Source organism: Anomalospiza imberbis, chromosome 1 (genome assembly GCF_031753505.1).
Source record: "Anomalospiza imberbis isolate Cuckoo-Finch-1a 21T00152 chromosome 1, ASM3175350v1, whole genome shotgun sequence".
NCBI lineage: Eukaryota > Metazoa > Chordata > Aves > Passeriformes > Viduidae > Anomalospiza > Anomalospiza imberbis.
In genome coordinates, this window is record NC_089681.1 from 117,045,829 (window position 1) to 117,069,351 (window position 23,523).

Genomic DNA, 23,523 nt, shown 5'->3' on the forward strand with positions numbered 1-23,523 from the left:
CCCTGAAGATTTTTCCCAGTGCCTGAAACTAAGGATATAATAAAGTAAAACTGGAATTATCATACAATTGTTTTATTCTTTAGAATGTCATGAAGTCCTACAGTGCTGGCCCTACTTAGTTTGCCTCTATTCATCAATGTTAAACATTAGCAAGTTATTTCAATGCTGGGCAGGAACAAAATATGAATGAGGCATCCTTGTACAGTTGTAGGCAGTGTCCGTACTACACAGCCTGAAATAGAGGTAGATCAGATATAAATGGGGTAAGGAAAGAGGCATAAAGCACAAGCAATGAGGTTCACTGGAGTGATGGGAAAAATTCAGATGTTTCTTTCACAGGTGTTCTTCCCATCTTTTCTGAAGGGCTGAATTAGGAGGAAATCAGATAAACAGAAAGCAAACTGTGAAATGAGGATGACTAAATAGGAAAGGTGAAAAAAAGGAAATGAGCAAATCAACAAATGAGTGATAAAGAGGTAAAGCAACCATTACCGAGGCAGCACACAGCAGAGGGAGAGTGTGATACAAAAGTAAAAAATTTTTCAAGAATCCATAAAATTTGTTTTTTCTCGTCAGCTGGGGTCTCAGGCTGGCTTCTTCTGGCAGTTTTCCTGTAACAGTGGTGAAGGAAGAAGACCACCACCCATGTCTTCTTGCCCTAAAAATTATGTCTGTGTGTACTGAAGAAAGACAGCTGGTAGACTGAGATGCCTCAGTTGTGGGCGAGGGTACATAGACCTATAAAGCATAGAAAAAATTGAATCAGTTCGCTCTGCAAACTTGTGTATAAAAGACAGCAAAGTGAAAAACAAATAAAACCCTACTTCATACATCAAAGCATGGTGGTAACACTATGACTTCTAAGTTAAAAAATCACAAACCATTGGATATTAATCAATTGACTAAAATTTCTGTGTTGGAAAGTAAGTTATAGACCTTTGAGGAGGTTGATAGCCTGACACAAAGGCTGGGAGAACAAGCAGCAGGGAAAGATTTCAAGCTCTATGAGCTCCTTTGCCTCAGCATACCCATGACTTTGAGGCCAGGGTATCCTGCTAAGCCAAAGAAATAACTTGACTAGTTATTAGAGAAGGAGACCAAAAAGGAACCCAGCTAGCAGCCCATCAGGTTTCTGCCTTTTTTCCTGCTCCTTTTCTGTTCTACTCATTTTTTGTGTGCCTCTTAAGGAAAATGTTTAGCCTTGCTTTCCAAGATTAAATCTTTTTCCAAAAGAGTTGTGAACTCATGAGAAGAAATTATCTTATAAAAAAACCCCAAAAACCAAAAAACACCAAAACTTTGCTTCAATGGTATTAGTATTTATTATGCAATGGCGGATCTGACTGTGCTATGTCTTTGCTTTTCTTTTGTCTTTCTCTGCAGGTAAATGCTAGATCTTTGAAAATCTGAAATACTGTATTTGGAAATATTTGAAATCTCTGGTAGCAGATCAGGAAGGCTGTACAGCCATGGTGCTCTTCAAGGTTAGCTAGTCTTCTTTAGACAGGTTACACTATGCAATGTTGATGTGTCTCAAAAGTCATCAGCTCAAAGAAAAGATCCCTTTGATACCTGCATTTTCCTTTTCTTTTCCTCTCTTCCAAGGGTTTTATCTCTTCTTGTCAAAACAAAATACCAAAACCCTGATTATTAAGGGTCACTCCACACTCCTAAAATAAATCTTTTACCATCTCCATCACTATCTAAAAACTATTGCACAGCCATTACTAAGCAGAAAAAATCCCATCAGGTGGTAAGAAAAATGAGGAATTGTTTAAGTGAAAGCTCAGCTCATAGTTCTTCCTTTAGCTCCTGAATTGGCTTTGACTGCTGTATCTTCCTCAAAGATTCAAGGAATTTGTACTGGTGGTTGTTGATGATATGAGAAGCAGCTTACTCCAGCTTGACTGGAGAGCATCATGCCCAATACAGACTTGCCCACAAGTCTGCTGTCAAGCAGCCATCTGGACTGCACTCCCACCTTGACACCTGGAAAACACCCTAAAATCCAGACTCTTTGCATTATATCTCAGTGTCTAGCAAGTCTGCCCACAAAAGAGGGAAGCCTGCAATGTTTCAGGCATTCACAACCATCCTTTGTTGGATTGGGGCCCAGTGCCAGGATTTGTGCTATCTTCTGCTGGCATGGACCAACATTTGAATCCAACACTTGATATTTAATTAAGAACAGTATTTGGAGCATCTGTTTGCAAAAGCAGTCAGAGTGTATTCAGATAATGAGCACTTTGCAGCATGTTGTGAGGCCATGCATTTTGTTATTTAGCGCTTTCTTGGAACTGAATTCCCTGCAAATATACACAGGATGAATTAGAAATAGAGTCTAAATGTTCTTTCTTCTTCTGACCCCCAACACAGTAATGACTGTATGGAAATGGACACTGCAGAATTACACAGAGAAAATGTCTTGTGAGCCATCTGATAAACCTAAAATTAGAGCACTGGTTAGTCTAAAGAAATGGCTCAGGAAGTCAAATCACTTAAGCTGAACAGAAAAGCATAGAAGGAAGGATGCCAGAGCAGTAAGAAACAAAAAAGCATAGCTTGAATTATCCTTCCTTATTCATTATTATAGCTTTGATTTGATGGGGTTTTTTTCTGAGAAGTGAGTGATTCTTCAAACTACAAGAACATAATTACTGATTTACCCAGTGAATATAATGTTTTACACTATAGAAGTTCTATAGAAATGAAATGAGAGTTGTTTCAAAGTACAGGACATTAAATTCACGCACTGTAGAATAATAGAAATGGTCTCAGCTAGATTTTGTTTCTGATTACAGCTTTTGCTGAGCAACAGAACCTGATGGACTGTCATTAACCCAAGAATCTAAAAATGCTGGTTAGTAGATGAATAAACCCTGCTTACTCCCTTAAACAGCTATTAGCGAATGCACTTTGACATCTGACTTTGATTCTTACATTCTTTCTTTAGGAAATTGTGATAAGGACCTTTTTATTTTGCTACAATGCACAACAGAAATGAGGATCTGGTGAATAAGGTAAAAAATTTTGAGAGATGAGATGTAAAGACATTAAATGCTTTCAGACAGGGCTGTCAAGAGGAGGGTGTGATCATAAACAAGAAATGCTATAACATTTTTGTTAATGATAAAGGACAACCCATGATGGGAGTTTAATGGGCTTCATAATGCATTTAATCAGATGTTTTTATGTTCCAAGCTGGTCTCTTCCACAAGGCTGACAAGCTCTTTCAACATGCTGAGGGAAGTCCAATCTGCAAAGACCAACCACTTACAAAAAATGAGTGTTGATGAGGTGCAGTAATAAAAAAATGCAGGAAGACAGGATATAATGACTCCAGCTGCCTGGGTGGAGGGAAGGGCAGCCATTATCCAAATACAGCTCATTACAACCAACAGAATGGAAGCAGAGGGCCAGACCTTTTGAAAAGGACAACCCAGGAAGGTATCTGCAGGCAGGAGAGTATGGAGGCAAGTTTTTGGGAGCACTGAGAAGGGCTCTTTGTGCACTGATGTCTGAGCACCGAGTGCCTGTTCTCTGCAAGGATTGCATGCAGTGACAGCAAGGAGCTGCTCGGGCGGCTGCATCGCATCCTCAGCCTCCCCTCGGAACAGGGGGAAGGCTGATAAACTATGGCAGTAGCCTTTCTTTCTGTCAGTAAATTACAGGCTGGAGTGTGGCACTTAAAGTGCTCTGTAGGAAGGAAGATGAGAGATCTTTATTTTCAATTATATGGAAATGCACACAGAAGTTTTGATATTTAAACTGGCATACATTCATGGAGGTGGAGGCATAAGAAATTGAACTCCCATCAAGAGTGGCAGACTACTTCTCTTCAAGGAAAATAGAAGAAGATGAGAATTCAGATAAAGTAGCTTGTTCTTGGAGTTCAGGGATCAGCAACATGTAGAGCAGCTCTCCCTAGGCCCAGATTTCATCTGAGGTTCTTGTTTTCCTGTATGTGAGAGACCAAAGAAAGCACCAGATCAGTATGTCCATATGCAGGCATTCCCTTTTGCATGCCACTGGTCTATATTAATGGTTTAATGCAGGGGAAACATTCCCTTGCACATAAGGAATTATTTTCTACAATAACATAGGTACATAGGTATCTGGGAATATGACTTCATAGTCCCATCTCCTCTGCATGGCTTGAGAGCTGTATTTACTGTCAAAGTTAAACTGTTTCTTCTTCAAACAAATCATCATCTCTGCTAAAAAATAACTTCAGTATGATGCAATGTCAGTATTAGACCTTTTTATTACTATTAAAGTTATTTGCTTACCATTCATAATTTGCTTACACGGACAATTAAACTATATCTGGTACTTAATTTGTTTCCAATTGGTTTAATTTCATGATGTGACTAGCATAACAGCGTGTTATTTAAGGGTACACGCTATGAAATAATAGAAGGAAGTTCATACATTATTTAAAGATTTGCAAAAAATAACTCTCTTAATGTTTTTTTTTTTTTGGCATAAGCAAGCCTCTCAGCGACTGTTTAGGCTACAGAAATGAAACTACTGCTGGGCATCTAGCCTCTAACCTTTGAAACATTGAAATAAAACAGATGGTTCCTAATAATAGTGTTCTTGATAACTCCCAAATTTCTTGAGCTAGACCACACCACTGTTTTACAACTAAGAAACAAATTATATAACATGAGGGATGCAGTGTTTCAGACTTCAGAAAACTTCTATTCTTATGTGCTCATGTGTCCCACAAATAATGTGGTTTTGATAGGGAAATTACTGCTGCTGGACAATATAACTACAGAAAAGCTTTCTAATATGATGAATCTCAGAATCACAGCAATGAGGGCTGGAAAGGAGTCCAAGAGCTCATCTAGTTCACCCTTTTGTCTTGTGGCAGAGCCAACCAGACCTTTTCCACATCTAGATGTTATTAAATCCACTTTCTAGCCTCCTCATCCTGTCTCCCAGCCTTTACACTTAAACTCTTTTTCTCCTAACATGTAACCTGAGTCTTCCTTGTTGCATTTGAAACCCTTTAGGTCTCATCCTGTCCATAGGAAATATTCTGATAAATAGTACTTCATTCTGCTTTTCCAACCACTTACACATTTCAAGAGGCATCCCATTCCCTCTCTTAATTCTTCTCCTTGCCTAACAAGAGAATTCCAATTCTTTTAACCTGTGCTTATAAAGCACAGTGTCTGATAACAGAGAGTTATATGTTACTCTCATCCACCAGATCCATCCTCTCCTCAGCCTGTTCTCCCACCATGCAAGAGTAAGTTTGACTTTTCTGTTAAATTCATGAGATATTTTAATTAGAAATGGTGCATGTAAATTAGTTAATGGTAATTCTTGTGATATGTAAACAATGTAAAGGATGAAATAGAAGTGATTATATGCAAAACACCTCTCTTTTTGGTTGACTTTGTAGTGGAACCTAAAGTAGTTCCAAAGTAGTGGAACCTACCCCTTTCTGTCCAGTTTTTACCATTTGCACTGAAAGAATATGTTGTTACTTGAATTCTTGGAGTTTCTGATGACTGTAAATTTTTGTTTTCTCTCCTTTTGTCAGGGCTGATAGTGCCATCATCCTCCAAGGGTAATATCCCAGTGAAGATCTGCTGAAACAGATCTGAAGACTCAAAACCTATTCAAATTTATAATTCTTCTAATGTGAAAAATATTTTATTTCATTCACAAAAACTGAGATGAGAAGTAAGACATTTAAGGTAAACTAGCCTGTTATATGCTTGCTTTAAAGAGGTTTCCCATGTGTATTCTCTTAGAATCAATCATAGGATCCCCTAGGTTGTTTTTTCTGTATTGCATCCTACTGCAAGAATTTAGTGTAAGAGAAAAGCAGACAATTTTTTTCAGTAGATGTCTAAAAATAAAATTTGGGTTCTTATGTTAAAAGATTCTGAATCTTCCTGAAACTTCTTAGAAATGTTAACCTAGTGGGATATTTCTAAGTGCTGAGTTGCCCACTTTCATGAGAATCAAGAGGAGCTTGCTAGCTAAATATTTAGGCATTTTGGAAAGTCTCTTTAGCACCTGTCAGTGGTCACGGCAAATGTCCAATGCCATTCTTTGAGCAATTTGACTGTTTTAGTTCAGCTCAGTGAGATGAAAGTGCAAAGGACCAAAAGACTTTTCTTAATAATTTCTTATGCCTTGAAGGAGCATTTGGCCCATTACTGTTTTTTTTCCCAGAACTCAGCAATACACTATAGCTTACTTTGCAGATTTTAGAGAATTACTAAAAAATGAATAACCTAGAAACATAAAAATGTAAACAGTAATAGTAGATGCTGCACTATGCATGAAAATAACTGATGCCAATTCTAAATGTATACTGCTAATCAACGTAACTAGATTTGTAGACACTAAAATGACATCTTTGTCTTTCTTCCAACATGGGAAAATGAAACTACAAGAGGCAAAACCATCTCACAGCAGAAAACAAAGTCAGTGTTGAAATTGGTTGGTAGTGCTTTCCACAGTCACTTGCTTAATTGTTTCTTGCTTTCCTTGTGCTCCTGCCAAGAACAAAGGTCATATTTAATGACTGCCTAAATAACTTGCAATATTTTTTAGACTTGACCTAGAGGTGGCTGATGTGGATCCTTTCATACTTGGTAGGAAAGTCTCATATAGATTACCCAGTTAAAGAAACATTATCCTTCTAAACTGATTCAAATCCCTTCATATCCTCCAAAATACACACTTTTCTTTTTCTTTTCTGTTTCATGTCAAATACTGTAGTGACAGCTCAAACAAGACAACAGTGTTTTTTCAAGATTATAAAGCACTCAGGACATCCACATCACCTTTGAAGTAAGTTTTTGAAGCCATAATCCTCTGCCAAACAAAAAAGAATATATGTCATCATAGCATCATTGTAATGACGTGACCTTAACCAGGAGTTAGAGACAACAGCAAAAGCTGAGGACCTAAGTCTTCTCTGTCTTGTCCCTCAAGTAGAAAATGTCATGGCTCCATCACTTAGAAGTAGTGGTTTACTGTCTCTGGTCTAGAAAGTGAAATCCAATACAATCTCATTTTTTTAAATGACAGGACACTCCTGGTATTTACACACCCTTGTCTTCTTGCTTTATTGTAGGCCAGTAGTTGGGCAGTAAACAAAAGGAAAGTATGTTGTAACAAAGCACTTCATGGTGAGGTGAAAAGCAAGAACAGAAGAAAATGGAATATTAATTTCATAATATCAAGGACAGTCTGAGACAGATTCTTAGGTTCCCATTGGTCCCAAGACTGGGGCACATGTGCCATGTTGAGGAGGGTTGGCAGTGGAAAGCATTGGGGCTCAAAACAATGAATTTCATTCCATGTGAGGGACCTAGATCCTATTACAAAAGTGACCCTGCACTTTCTGTATTTTCAAAAACATCTCAGTAAGACAGAGGGTGATCACAGAGGTGATGCCAAAAGCAGTATTACATGGATACTAAAGCAGTTCAGAGTTTCCTTCTGTTCTCTTGTCCCATCAGTAAAGGTGTTCCTGCCTCAGAGAATAAATAGGAATCCCACATTTTTTAATGTTTCTTTGAAAACTGATCATTGAAAACACAGATTAACTACTTAAATCTGTCTTGATGATTAAAATACAGTGTTTAATGTTTAGTGCATGACAGTTACTTTTCAACACTGCTGGTATCTGCCCTTGCTGTCATTTAAGTCCATAGCATCACAACACTATAGAATCACAGAATCATAGAATATGCTGCGTTGGAAGAGACCCTTCAGGATCATTGAGTCCAACTCCTGGCCCTGCACAGGACACCCCAAGAATCACACCATGTGCCTGAGGGTGGTGTCCAAATGCTTCTTGAACTCTATCTGGCTTAGTGCTTTGGCCACTTCCCTGGGGAGCTGTTCCAGTGTCCATTTACCCTGTGGGTGAAGAACCTTTACCTGGTATCCATCCTCAACCTCCCCTGACTCTGCTTCATGCCATTTCCTCAAGTCCCGTCACTGGTCACGAGACTGAAGAGATCAGTGCCTGCCCCTCCTCTTCCCATTGTGAGGATGCTGAAGACCACAGTGAGGTCTCCCCTCAGTCTCTTCTTCTCCAGGCCAAACAGACCAAGTGATCTCATAAGGCCTCCCCACTCACTGATCCTGATGGGTCCCTTCCAAATCTGCATATTCCATGACTGTGTGATTCACCATCCTCGTGGTCCTCCTTCGGATGCTTTCTAATAGTTTAATGTCTTTTTTGTGTTGTGGCACCCAAAATTATCCCCAGCACTCGAGGTGAGGCTACCTCAGTGCAGAGCAGAGCAGAGCAGGACAATCCCCTCCCTTGCCCAGCTGGCGATGCTGTGCCTCATGCACCCCGGGACACGGTTGACCCTCCTGGCTGCCAGGGCACTGCTGACTCATGTTCAACTTGCCATCAACCATGACCCACAGTTCCCTTTCCACAGTGCTTCTCTCAGGCCTCTTGTTCCCTGATCTATACACACAACCAGGATTGTCCTGTCCCAGGTGCCAAATCCTGTGTTTTCCCTTGCTGAACTTCATTTGATTGGTGATTTCCCAACTCTAATTATTTGTCAAGGTCTCTCTGCAGGGCTGCTCTGCCTTTGAGGGAGTCTACAGCTTCTCCCAATTTAGTGTCATTGGCAAACTTTGGGTCCTGTGTCAAAGTCATTAATGCAGATGTTGAAGAGAAGTGGGTGGAGGATGGTCCTGGTTTAGAGCAAATTTGGGAGAAAACTTGGTTTTCAGTCTAGAGCAGGGCTGATCAGTTCTAAGAAAAAGAAAAATCACAGTCCAGGGAACTTCTCTGCCTCAGCTGGCTAAAAAAAACTAACTAAAAGCAAAGGAGAGCTGTCTCCCACTGTCTGTGCTGCAGACAACAAAGTCCAGGAGAGAGAATGCAGGAGGCAAGTGCAGTTTCTGAAAACAGTTTTTGGGTTTTATATCCCCCACTTCGCTCTCAGAACAGTCTTAAAGGTGTAGAATTTAATATCCAGCATAAATAGAACAGATGGCTGGGGATACAAGCATAATAAATTCACCCCAGGACAAGGATGGAGTCCTGGGGAACCCCCCTAGGGACAGGACGCCAGTCTAATGTCACCCCATTCCCTATAATGTTTTGTGCCCGACCCATGAGCCAGTTGCTCGCCCATTGCATAACACTGTTATCCAGCTGTGTGCTGGACATTTTGTCCAGAAGGATACTGTGAGAGACAGTTTCAAAAGCTTTGCTGAAATCCAAAAAAATTACATCTACTGGTTTATGAAGTAATCCAAGTGGAAAGGTGCCTCTGGAGGGCTTCTGTCCTCAGGGCTCTAAACAGTCAGGTTCTTTAAAACCTCTAAGGACACAGACTGTACAACCTCTCTGGGTAATGCTTTCCCATGCTCAATTTGTCTCATGATGTTTCTTTATATCCAGTCAGAGCATCTCCTCTTTCAAGCTACACCTGTTTTTTCACATGCCTTTGCCATGCACCACCATGAAAACCCTGGTTTTGTTTCCTCAAAAACCTCCTTATAGGCACTGGAATTAAATGATGTGCAAAAGCAGAAGTAAATCCTAATTAGGCTACAATTTGTCAACAGTAAAGGTGAGACCTTCATATCAGTGTCTCCAATTTCCTCTCCTTCTTGATCCTTACTGAGCATTAGCTCCCTATCCTTCCCCAGCATGCTGATCCAGCAAGGTGTGATGAACAACTGCAAGGACACCTGTGTAGAGGACCACTGGCTTAAGACAAACTTTCATATGCATAAACAGTCTCTCAGAAACATGAGTGGCTACACTGTAACATCTTCATCTTCAGTATCGTTCTTGGCTTGGAGCTAGGATTAACCATCCATTATCTCTCAGTCACAAAAGCTGGAAACCAAGCTTGAATTTATGTTTTAAATGCAAACTGATATTCTGAAATCATTCCTTGGCCCGGGACTATGTGCTGGTAACACATTAACCAATGTGAGAACTGGTAACACTGCATCTATACCTAGGCATGTGCTTTCAGACCTTGCCAGACATAGGGAAGAGAGAACAGCTAAGCCTTGCATATGCTCCGTTTCCCTCAACAAGACCATAAACCAGCAAATTGTCACACTAACCTTAACTTGCACATCGAGACATTCCATTGAAATGATACACTGTAGGCTTGTGATTAGCTATCAACAGATTGTCACTTAAATGTCATCCTTCACGAGTTATTTAAGATGAAATAAATTTAGCTGAGAACCAAGCCACACTGGGGGAAGTTCAGCTCGTAGAAATTTGCTGTCCTATTAGCTCTGAGCCACACTCATTTTTAGTAGTGTGTAATGACATGGGTGAAACTTACTCATATTTTGTATGATGGAGACACAGCAAATGTTAATAATTATTTAATTAGTCATTTGTACCAACAGTAAAAATATCCACAATTACTCTTATTAAGCCCAAACTGGAAGACTGCTTGTCATTCCCAAGGGAACAGGCACACTACCAGATCACGGGAATTAGGAAGAAAGTGCTTTCCTGACTGCATTCCACTTTTGTTCATTATTAATGCATTTTTCATCCTCAAAAAGCATGACAAGAAATCCAAGTGCAAGAGGAAGGCATGGTGGGGAGAGAGAGAAACTGTCAGTGCACGAACTTGAACTTACTAGCACTAGCCTGGCACTTCCTAATACCCATCCCTAAACTGTACTATTAATAAATATCATGAATCCTCAATTCAGAATTTGAATTTTTGCTTATAGGGGGCTCTTCTGAAGCTTGTTATACTGTTTCCAGCAATGTCCAGTCTGCCAAGGAATGGCTTGCCCATTTCACATTTTTTCTCTTGAGTACTGCCAAATTCCAGGTCCTTCTCACCCACAGTAGAACATGTGTTTCTGTTTCAAGGGGCAGTATTATTTCAGAAAAAAAAACCCAAACCCCAGAAATGTGATTAACACGTGGTGGCAGCAGTGAGTAGCAAGGAAGGAACGATGAAATCAATACTCAAGCTTCAAGGAGCATAAAGTATGGGCAAATTCCACAGAACTGTTGAGTTTTCCACGTGTCCATGTGTATATTTCTGCACTCGTTATGTGTATCTTTGCAAGTCCAGGTGTGAGTATGAGTTTTTCCTGAGGGCATTTTATCCCACTGTGCGTGTGTGTGTGTGTGTGTGTATGAACGCTTCCAACGAGCAGATCAGACCACAGACAGGAACCAGATGATCCTCACAAACAGAGGAGCAGTGTAACACTTCTTAGCTGTTGCTGCTTAGCCTGCTCCCCAAGCCTGGGCTGCAACTGCTCCTGTAATACCTAATGCCAGCTCAGGGCTGAGGATGGGATGCTGAAGCGAACAGTGAAATGCAGAGAGAAAGGTGTGCCTTGTTATGTTGGGGTGTCATGTCCTTGCTCCTCTTTTTCTAGAGTACTGAGAAGAAGGCAAACCTAGTTAAGTTAAAATAGAGCTGTATGTAAGAAATAAATAATAATATAGAACCCGTTAAGCAAATAACAACTATGTTTAATATATTAATAATTTTCCTTGGAGAAAAATAAATATTAGTTATCTGAACGTTGTCAGCACTATGTCAGTGTCAGGAGACTTAATTTTGGAAATTACTTTGTTACTTTGTGTTACATCTGAGCAGCCTAAAGATCAAGTATCATAACACATCTCTGGGCTCTGACTCGGGGAAAGGCACAGTAAGTGTTAGGAAACATGAGAAGATTAGTATTTCTGCCTCATTTTGGGACCTGTGAAGCTTCATTTTCAAATGACAGGCTGTAAATGGTTTAGGAACTGCTTCATGAACTCCTCTGCAGTCTGTGGATCAGGGACGGAGTAGGTGACTCCTGTGAGCTGAAGAACCTCCCCACCACAGGCTGCCTTTGCTCTTCAACCAGTGCCCTGGGAAGTTAGGGAGGAACATTAGCATGGATTTGCAGGCACACCAAGGAATGAAGTCCATCCCCAGAAAAACTGCCAGCCACTAACTACAACAGTAATTCCAAGCATCCCTCACCCATCATGGAGTTAGAGTCATTAGTGAGATGTCCCTTCAAAGGCAGATGAGAGGATGGGAGAACATGACAGCATATAATTGTTTTATAAACAATAAACTAAGCAAAAGGTTAACATTTGTAGGGTTTCACTGCTTTTATAAAAATAGTATGGACTGCAATTGTCATGGTCCACTGAGTGATGACAGAATTGAAGGCAGATGCACTTGCAGCAACAGTGATTTCAAAGCTGTTTCCCCAAGACTGTAGTATTTGTAATAAGTGTGCATGAAGAAGGGATGAAGCGTTGTTGAAACACAGCAGTGCTGGAACCATAATGGCGGTGATAGTACTTAATGTAGGAAAAAAATAGTAAGGCAGGACTTTCCACTGATGCAAGAAGTAATAGCCTAATAATGTAGACTGTTCAGCCTTGTACTGCCATTTCTTTTATCCTGACTAATCATGTGTGAAAGCTATTACTCCTGATGAATCCATATTCCTGTCTGTGTCTTCTCATGATCTGTATTAACTACTCCCACCACACCCTTAGAGTGTCCTCAGAGGGATTTTATAGTGGCCTTAATGCTGTTGTTCACACAGGCTGATTGGTACCTTGGCCTGTGATGTATTGCAGAGATGATTATAACATTGCCAGGCTATAAAGACAAAGGGAAGGGGTTGTAGACATTTTAACACGTAGACTTTGAACCCCCCACTTGTTGCCTGAGAAGAAGAGTTATCCTTGTCACAGTAGGGCTGTGTGACAGAACACAACAGAGGAAAAGAAAAGCCACACATAATGGGTCCTGCCTGAGCCCAAAGAAATGCCCTGCCAAGGCATTGGTGAGTATTTCTGTCAGAGATCCTATCAGCCCAAAAGAGCAAATGGAGAAAAGATATTAAGGATCTGTCTTGGGTTTTCTCAGGGGCACTTCGAAATTTTGCTAGCCCCCTATGTTTCCCAGTGCCTGCTCCTCAGGATGGAGCATTGCCTTGGAAGGAAACGGGGAGCAAGAAAGCAGGGCAATATTTACATTATTTGCATTAGCCTTGCACCTTCTGGAGATGTGAATACAGGACAAGGAGAAAAAGTAAAAAAAACAACAAAAAAAAAAAAAAAAATCCCAGACTTTCTACAGTTACCTCTTGCATTCTTTGTGTTCTTAGCAGGATTAGGTTTGGGGAACATGTGGCATAAGCTCCACGATGCAGCAAATTTCAGTATTCTGTGTGGTCATATGCTACAAAAATTTAGTTGCTGAGTGTGACAGTAGTTTTACAGCACTGTTAGAGGATGGCAAGAACCACGGGCCCATTGCAGTTTGATTAGCATAATTGGCATCCGCACTTGTATGGATTCAGCATCACTGAAGCAGTTTCAAAGGGACTGATTATGTGCTGTATTCCTTGCAGCAGAATTTCAGCAGGAGATCCCACTGGGATGGTGCAGACATGAAAAAGAGCCCTAAATTTTATAGTGTTGTGTCAGTATTACTACAAGAAGACTGTGGTAACTAAAAGAAATTTGTCACACATGGGCAATTACCAGCTTAATGGATTTACATTGTTCTTTTAGATTTATCTTGATCGGTTCTATTATAGCTTCCCTTGATCACCTAATAGGTTTGCTCTTTCCCTAGAAATGGAACTTCAGTGTTTTCTGTTACTTTCATGCAAAATGTAGTCACTGACTTTGTGATCTAGAAAATAAGGTGTAGCAGCACTCTAACAGCAATAAAGTACGTGTTTCTGCCAGCAGCGGGTTGTGCTCAGAGTTTTTACTTTTCCTTTTTGAAGCAAATGCCCAAATGCAACTGCACAGCCAGCAGGGCAAAATCAGCAAGGAGGGTACAACATCATGCACTTGCTTGTCCCTAGGTTTGAGGATACAGACTAGAACAGCCAAAAAAATTCTGACTATGGCAACACCTGCTGAGAGCTCCAACCTGTACTTGGATCTTGCTCAAGTTTCAAGGATGTCCCAGCTACCTTACAGCTCTTACTCTAGCCAGTTTTGCACTGCAACATAAAGTCATCAGGATTCCACGCTTCCTTCTTTTTCTTTTTTTACCCTGGATGTGCCAGAAAGTGGGTGTACTCCTCCAGGATGATTTTGCACTAGAAGGCTAGTGCAAGGATGCTTAAGAGGGTTGACAAACCTGACTTGTACTATTTTTTTTTCAAACCATTTCAGTTGTTAGATAAATATAATACATTTTTTAACTTATTTATATATAGATATACATTATATATCCTTATATATGGGCTATGCAGATTTAACATCATAAAAATACATGTATTATGCAATAAGGAATAGTGAAATTATGAAAAATTATGTTTCTGCTCATGTTACAGTGTGTGTACCTGCAGCTTTGCACAACCTGTGAGACCTGATGGCTGACAGCTCCCCTGCCCAGGCAGGGACACTGACAACCTACTGAAGAGTTTACAAGGACAGAAGCTAATCCAGTGCTGACTTTTGCTTTCACAGGTAGGAACCCAGGTTCTCATTCTGGAGGGCAGCTGTGACATCTTTCTGGGAAAAGGTCGCCAAAGGGCAAAGGTCCCTGCCATTCAATTACCCAAGAATTTCAGAGATCTGTCCTACAGGATCCCATCTAGATTTGTCACGTGCTACAAATGAAGAGAGATATGTTGGTAATGGAGAGCCAGTAGTCTTTTAGATAGTCCTTTGTCTCTTACCATGCCAAGTTAATTTTCCCCTTTCCATACTTTGACCATGCAATTAAATGGTTTGAATACTATGTTTTCAAATTAATGGGTTTGTGGTTTTTTTTTTTAACCCAAAGGGGATTAGAATATTGAGTGTAAATGTTAAATATAATCACAGAAAAGACCACAGGTGCCCTTAAACTGTCTTTGGGACACAGAGAAGAAAATTGTTTTCTCCATTTTCTTCCTTAGACCACTGTGGGAGACAGCAAAGAAAGCATCACATATTTATTTTGATATATCATAGAGAGTAAGCTGTGGGGTGCTGTAAAACACAGTTAAATGCAAATATATTTTGAGAAGGATGATTAGATTTAATAAGGGTATTTAAAAACAGCGCTAAATATGTCACTGGGAATACAAATAGATCAGTTCTGTTATTTTTAAATTAAACTGATATAAGAATTTGTATTTCTTTTAATTTTTTTTTTCCTTTTAGAAGAAAGGAAAGAAAATCTAGGTTTACATTACAAAAGGGACAGTGAGCATTTCCCTGTTTGCTCTCCAGAGTTTTTTAAGCCTTATATTTTGAATCAATGAGTTCAACAGAAACAGGATAGCCATGGATCACAAATGAGAAGCCAGATACATATGGAATTGATGAGGTGATTAATATCACTTTCTTGTACATTTCAAAGAAAATCTGATCTGGTGTGTCCTGCACAGAAGTGTCTGTTTTGATGGGAACAGTCACCACCTATCCCACAGCTTCTTTACATGGTTTCAGCAGGACAAAAAATTACAGTTTCTATCTATGATAGTCATTAGAAATCACATTTAACAAGGAACAAAGGGCCCTAGGTCAAGCTGTGAATGCCCAGACGCATCCCAGCCTTGCTAGCAGGATGTGCTTTCACACGTGCACTTGGCAGCAGCCAGTGGAAGCAGTCCCATGACTCCCACCCCTCTCTCCCAGCCCTATGTTGTCCTTAACCATGCTTAGAAGGATTATTTTTGTGACTGTGCAATGAGCTGGCTCGGTGGACAGGTCTTAGTTAAAGATCATTCAGAAAAAAAAAAATAGAAAGAAAGAAGTTATTTTTCAGCCTGTCTGTCCAGGTGGCAGAAGCAGGTTCTTGGCAGTGCATCCAGGGATGCTCACATCCCCAGCTGCTTGCAGCAGCTCCTGTGAAACCACAGCCTCACTGCAAAACTCCTCTTCTGAGGAATAGGAAAGAGTGAGGGGCATGCTATTAGCTCACTTTATCTACCCGGGTGTTTGCTGAAATGGAAGAGCACCAATCTGGTTCAGGGGAGCTGGAAAAGGGATTGTGTGATAATGGAAATTATGGTAGTGCCAGCCCCAAGCATTCAGAAATCCTGAGTTGGGCTGGCAGAGTCATAAGGTCTTTAAAAATAAGAAAGGCAGTATTTCTTTTAATTCTTGCTGCAGTCTTAGCCTTTAGGTTACGTGAGATACTGAATGCATATCTTCTTAGACTTTTCAGAGGGACTAGATTGATCCAGCCAAAAACCAAGATTTACATACTGCTCAGAAAATATAACCAGCCTTTTCTTAGTGGCTCTTTATTTACCCAGCATATCTGACACTTAAGTATCAGAAAACTGAATATGACCCTGATAACTTAATCAAAACGTACCAGGCTGCTGTGGTGGGCACATGCTGCCTGGGGCTGGCTATGATTCCTTGCTGCCAGCTCCAGATGAGCAGTGAGGTCCCTGAGCTGCAGGCACCTGCAGGCACCCACTGCCGGTGGGTCCCAGGCCACTGATCTGCTGGTGTGCCATACATCCCATTTTGGGTCACGTCCTGCTCCAGTGCCTGCCAAGTAAGTTGTCATCAGGAAATACTTTTCCTCTGTACTCTGCTGATTTGATTTGGCAAATCCTCCGAAGATCAAAACCTCCCATGAACCAGTAAAAGTTTCAGATTATGTATATCTCCTCTTGGGTTTATGGGTGATCAGAGAATGCCCATATGCATTATTTATTATGCAGTTGAGGTGTTTTGACAGAGCTGGAAAATTGGCTATCAGGAGACGGTTCCAGCTCAGCACTGCTGATGCTCTGAGAGAAATCACAAGAATTATTACACTGGGTGAAAATCTGCAGCTCAGCACAGGCAGACCTGCCAATACATGCACACAGATCTATATCTTACATTGAGATATGCAGTTTTTACTACCATAATTTAAGCGTCAACTTTCTTCTTCCCTCCCCTCCAGTGTGTCCTCACACTGCTTGGCCTCATGCAGACCTGTCCAAAAGCCTGCTAGAAGAAAACAAACACTGATTTCAGGTGGATGAATACATGATTCCCAGCCAAAACCACTTTGCCTTGCACAGTACTTCTGCTTTGCATTGTGAGTCATTACATGTACCTGTGAACAATGGGCTAAGCAGTCACAGCCTGTTTTATGCAGGATCTGGCCACATCAGTGCAGAGGGAATTGCTGGGTTCCCGTGGTGGGAGGGCAGTGGTGCAGTGACCTCAGCTCCAAAAATGTAAATGTCTGTACCCCTTGTGAGGTGAAGGAGTTTGTAATGGGTTTTTCATAGGGAAGAAGCAAAGATCTCAGACACTAAAAGGACTTTTGAGCTACATTTTATTTGTATTTGTTTGGCACAAAGAGAAGCACAGTTCTGGCCAGTCTCCACTAGTGAAACTATTAATAATGCCTAACACCAGATACGATCATGCGGTGGAGCTGATCCGTTGCTCTCACCAGGTGCAGCGCAAGACTGGCACTGGCGGTTCTGGGTGGCAGGAGAAGGTGCAATGCAGGCTGAGCAACTTGGCTTCCTTTTCTCTCCAAAAAGCTGCCAGAGATCTGTGGATTTAGGACTCTTTTTGTCCTATGGCGCTCTGATGGACATACTATTTTCTGGAAGTGTTAGAAGTATAGCCAGACTCATTGACTTCGACTCCACCGGTTTTCCCCAACAAAAACGTCTCAGACCCCTGAAATCCACCTGGTGCCCAGCAGCTCTGACCTTTGGCTGGCCACTGCCACAGCAACAACCTCTTCCATACAAACCCCCGGCAGGAGCGACCCTCAGAAGCCTCCTCTGCCCCCATCAGGCACCAATAAAAAGAAAACTTCTACATTCAGCCAAATGTCTGCTCCAAATGACAGCAGTAAAGAAATAGATATATTTATATGGGTATAACATAGAGTTATGTGTGGGTGGGTGTGTCTGAGCTATAGTGCAGGGAGGATGCCACTTATCCTTGGATCCATGGCAGGTCTAACAGTGATTCTCATCCTCGATTCGTATTTCGGAGGGCAATCAACTTAAAACCAACTGTGATGGTAACACACTTCCACTGTAGGACTGCAGGACATAATTCTCAAAAACATAATAAATACATTTCATATTATTTTATAGAACTGGAAAACCTGCAGTTTAGAAACATAACTACACAGTGTGTGCAGCACTTTCAATACATGCTCACATTGCAGTTCACTTACTATTGAGCATGTGGGCAAATGCAAAGTCTTTCCCTAAATCAACACTGTGTTGCACAGACCAGTTGCCTGTACAGAACCATTGCCAAATATGTTACATGGAACTTTTCCAGTATTTCTGTTGAATTATGCTATTTCTGTGTATGTAAATTTAAATTTAGCAAATTCACCTCATGGCAATATAGTACTCTACAGTCCATACTTGAGGGAATATTTGGTGTTAATGTCTTTAGTAAGAGAGCTTTAATTACCGCCATCCCAGTGCTGGCTGATGTGGAGGTTATTCTCTCCACTTTTCCAAGAAAAGTATCATACTTTGCTATTTAGAAAATGAAAATACAGGTTATTCAGCATGCCCTACAAGTTAAGAAACTCAGGCTGTGTCAGGTAAGGAGGGAGAGCAGATCACCGGTACAGATTCTGAGCAGAAAACACACCATATGCAGCTTTCTGGAGCTCAGGGCTCAATCTTTGCACCTACTAAAGAAAAAAAAAAAAAAAAAAAAAAAACAAAAAAAAACAAAACAAGAACCACTGATTCCAGCACTGTAGTGGCAGACCCAACTATCAAAGAGCTGAAATGCCTTTCTGATTTCATTTGTTGTGGTATATGTTCTAGGGGAGGGCAGGAGCAGCAAGTTATCAAATCCTAATTAATAATAAAGTTGGAGGTATTTTAATGCATTTTCTTTGTGCATGTCAACTGTCAGGTCCAAAGCAACTCCAAAATCTGTACTAATGAAAAATCTCAGACTAAAATATCCATATATTAGGTTCTCTGACTGCTATGACTGACACAGTACTAACCTGTACCTGTACGGCTCCATTTCGTTTTAATATTTTATACAATTGAAAATCCTTTACATGAGAATGAAGACAACATCCTGAAAACAGGAATAAAGTTGTCTATTAAGATGCAAAGATAAATGCAAACTGTTTGCTTCATTTTCTCTTCTTTGAGTTACAAATTTCTTGCTGTCATGAAAAACCTTTTCATCTTTCCTGAAATCTATCACTGTGGCACTCGGTTGACAAATGTATTCATCACAGTAGTGTATTTCCCAGAGATTCCTGTCTTCTGCCTCAAGCACTTTATTCCTTTAGATGATAAAAGTATTTTCCTGAGAAGAGTTTATATACATACCTGTGGGGCTGTAGGCTCACGCACATCATCCAAGTATTCAAAAAAATTGTACTTCCAAGAAAAAAATCAGCTTTAAGGACAGATATTCTTTATGACAGAATCTTATTTCCATAATGACTGCACAGTGATCATCCTTCCGCTGTGTTTGGACAGTGAAATGCTCTCTGATGTAGCAATTAAGGAGCATGCAAGTGTATTTTGTGAACTTAAAAGTTTTTTGGAGGTTCTCAACATGTGGCAATGCAGCTACATTACTATATTTGGATGTGTAGTAGCCGTTTACATAAGATGGCATCAGGCAACACATTATTACTAGGTAAGAATAGGTGTGTATAGCTACTGCATTTTGGTTTATATAGCTGTCCTGAGAGGAATGAGAGCTGAGAAAGTTGACCATTACTGCAGAAACTGTGGTATTGGAAAAATAAGCTTTTCTTCACCTTCACTTTTCCTTATAGACACTGTTCCTTTTTTAATGGCACCTACTCCTGGAGTGTGGGGTGTGAAAGGGGAACTTCCGTGAAAGCAGAACTGCAACTTGTCCTCCTTTCTGAGCTCATATTGTGTTACATGTAGCTGATTTTCACAGGTCTCATTTCCAGTGGAATTTGGCTAGTGGAAAAAATGTCTTTTCCCTTGTTCCCCTACCCCCACCCAGGTGACCACTTCAGTGCTTTACAGCCAAATACGTAAACTATTCACTGGAATCACTTTCCCACAGTTGAAACCAAACCAGTCTGAAAGCAAAAACCAGAGGATATAGTCAATAAGGGATCTTCATCTCATCAGGAGAGGAAATTTATGTATGCAGAAACCAACCCTCTTCTCTAAACACGCAGCTTCTTGCAATATTAGAATTATATCATCCACCATCAGAAAGTAAGGGGTTTGGATGCCCAGAAATTTCTCATTCAGAAGTCAAATCCTCTGTTTTGCTTCTCGCATGAAAATCAGCCTTTCCATTTTAATACTTTCACTATTTCCACTTAATACTTTGCTGCAGAACTGGTGAAATGCATTTCAACAAAATATCCCTGTGTAGCAGGTGAAACCTCCCAACAAGACTTCTGTGGTGCATAAAGCTTTCAGCTAGCCAAGGTGACTGACCAAAACTCATCCCCTCTCACTGGGCTTAGGTGCTTCATGTTGGGTGTTAGTCTTTAAAGAACTGGCCAAGCCAGAAAAAATAATTTGCAAAATCACATTCCACTGGAGTTTCCAGTTATTCAGTACTGTCCACTCTGATATACAATGAGCCTGAAAAAAAAATCCCAAAACATTTTGAGGCATCTGGTTATTTATATAAAGAAAGCGGAGTATTTTGTTGAATAAATAAAATATAAGTAAAATATTCCGTTTTGTTTATATAAAGAGATATGTAAGAAAATATTCTAGTCTATAAACACTAATTCAAGGTAGGTTGATGTGAGACTGTAAAAGGGTGCTGATATTCATTGTGTTTTAAGAAGGTGTCATCTTGGGGTGGGCTAATAGCAGAAAATATATTATGTTTTTCTTTCTCTTTCCAGGTAATTTTAGGTAATTTTAAAGATAAAACTTATTTCTTTAATGTTTATTATATTCATTTTAGCTTCACAGCTACTCAGAACTAACAGTTTTTTAAGATCTCATTCCCAAAAGCATACAACTTCATTTCATTATGCTTGGACAGTATGTTTGGAGACAGTAAAAAAAGAAATCATAAGGAGATTTCGGATAAAATTCTCCTCTGTGTCAGCCCAGAGGCCAGGGTCCCTTGTACCCTTCCTATGCCTCTTTGAGACCCTATCCTGTGAAGAGATAAACTTAATTTATGGGGAAAAAAGTTGCATGTTATTAAAAAAGCAGAAATGTGAACAAGATTTATAATATGCAATTCCAGGTAAAATATCTACCTTTGTAAAAGCCTCCTTTATATCCCCTTTTTACCAGTATTACTGTGCATTTTTACCAGTAATACTGTAAAATAGGCAGCATAAGAACACACCAAACATCTTACAAACTTCCTGAAACATTTTTCCAATCAAAATGTGAGTGATGTAATTTCTTGCCATTGCTTCCTCATTCTATATATTCTTAATTTTCTATTTTCTCTCACTTCTACTTGATTTTTTTTAGAATACAGGACTGATAGGAACTTAGAGCTGTTTTGCTGGCCCCTGTGCCTTGCTGATTGTTCGAAGGACACTCATATTTGTCCTACCCTCCTCTGGATATTAAATTTGTTCCTTGAATAAGAAGGGCACAGGAGTTCTCTCATCTCCTGTCTGCACCAGAAAGGTATTAAGTTGGTCAAATGAGCTACCATAAGCATAATGGTGCTTTAGAAGTGCCAGTCGATGATATTTGATTGATGAAGCCATTATGATACTTAATATGTTTCCACTACAATCAGTAGCTATGAACAGCCAACGATTCAAAATGTAATCTCTGGGACAGAACTACAAAACATTGACTGGTTTAGATTTTGATGGATAAAACGTGTCACAGAATGTGTAAAAATCTTTATGATGATGCTCCCAGCATACTTTCATAAAATGAGAGTGGTTTCCATCTAGCTCCCCAGAAGTGCTGATTCAGGGCCATAAAGAGAAATGCATCCCTCTGTAGGAAACTATAACATTTCTATTGATTTCAGGCACCTTGTATTCTGTGGAAAAATAAAATTAGCCCTGCTTTAATTTAGGAGTACAGGGCAGTGTTTGGAGGAGATCAGAGGCAATGAGGACTCCTGGATTCTATTCCTAGCCATAGCAGTGACTCATGCCATGACCCTGTGTAAGCCTGTTGACCTCTGTGCCTGTTTACCCACGTTGAACAATGAAAAAAGAATGAATACCTACTTCACTGGGGTTGAAGCCCTCAGTCAGAAAGAGCCAAGTATACAGGCATTCCTGGCAAAGTAAATAAATCAAGAGGACGTTTCTGATGAGCTCAAAAAATATCTCCCATATGAGGTTTCTGTGGTCTCTTCAATTTGATCCCGTTATGTATTTCAGTGCAGCACATACAGTCCTATCTTTAAAACACTGGGTAGTGTTACGTGCTGTGGGATAAGTTACAGCATGAAGATTTAATATTAACATTAATGGGAGCTGTGCAGTCAAAGCCTATGGCTCTCTGCTGAAAGTGTGCCCTCAGGAGAACCGGGCTGCTAATAATTTACAAATTATCCAATTAAAAAGTGTTGTGGAAATTTCTAACTTCTGCAGCTGTATCTTCTGAACTCTAACAGAAATGCTGTGGCTTTCGGTATGTGTGTGTCAATACTCAGACTTGTGTGAAATATTCAGTGAATGTTCCTAAGGGACGCTTGGGCAGTTACTCAACCTTTAACAAAACATTTAAAAACACTCATTTCCTTGCAGCACTGTTACATCTAACTTCTGAGGTTTTATTTCTGTTCTATTTCTGTCACTCTGCAATCAAATACTGTATTTTGTGGGACACTAGCAGATCAGACAATATTGATATTGGTGATATTCTCATTTTTTAAAATTTCAGTTCTAATAACAATTTGGGCTGCATTTCTCAGAATAAGTATAAGGCATTGATTTATATTGTGACTTGAGTAAAAATATCCACACGCAACTGATTGGTATCGGGGAAACAACACTCAGAAAATCCCCCACTTCTGTGTTATCCACCTTCATGTATGCAAGCCATCTCAACAACCTCTCGTGCTTAAACTGAAACAGACAGGTATCTCCAAGAACCATATTTTTACTTCTGCATGTTACCATTCGAACTTTTTCATGCTATATTACCTTGTAACCCAGGGGGGAAAAAGAGCAAAGATCTGTTGGTTGATGACACATTTAAGTGCAGATGGTACAGCCAACAGGCCTGTCCCTGGCTGTATCCTGAGTACTGGAACAAGGAGCTGGAAAACCAATAATATAAAGATTTGCCTTCCCCTGCTGAATCAGGACCTGGCTCTAAACTGAACCAGGCGCCCCTGAGACAGGTGAGATATTTTCATGTGGGATAAGCTGTCTATATAAATTGCTCGGAATAGCAGGTGAGCTGAAAGTAGATGTTTTTTCTGAATAACTCCATCAACTCACAAGCTTCACAGGGAGAAGAACTTTTATCAGCTCCCAGACATTCTTTTCACTTTGAAAAGGAGCAGTCTAATTTGGGGACGGACAAAGGCAATGCTTCCTGATGTCATTTTCTCCTTCAGTGACTGCATTGATAAAATTATCTCTAATTTCCACAACCATTGGTCTTTTTACCACA

The 23,523-nt window shown here is 40.1% G+C and overlaps 1 long non-coding RNA gene across 4 annotated transcripts in view; it reads left to right on the top strand.

Annotated features, from left to right (window-relative positions):
- Window positions 1-16,998, top strand: part of LOC137484153 (uncharacterized) — an 89,744-nt gene extending 72,746 nt beyond the window's left edge. For all 4 annotated transcript variants that reach the window (XR_011004764.1, XR_011004766.1, XR_011004762.1 and 1 more), the window contains 2 exons: window positions 14,329-14,464; window positions 15,146-16,998. This is a non-coding gene — a long non-coding RNA (uncharacterized lncRNA). The remainder of the gene's footprint in view (window positions 1-14,328; window positions 14,465-15,145) is intronic.
- Window positions 16,999-23,523: the final 6,525 nt, after the last annotated feature.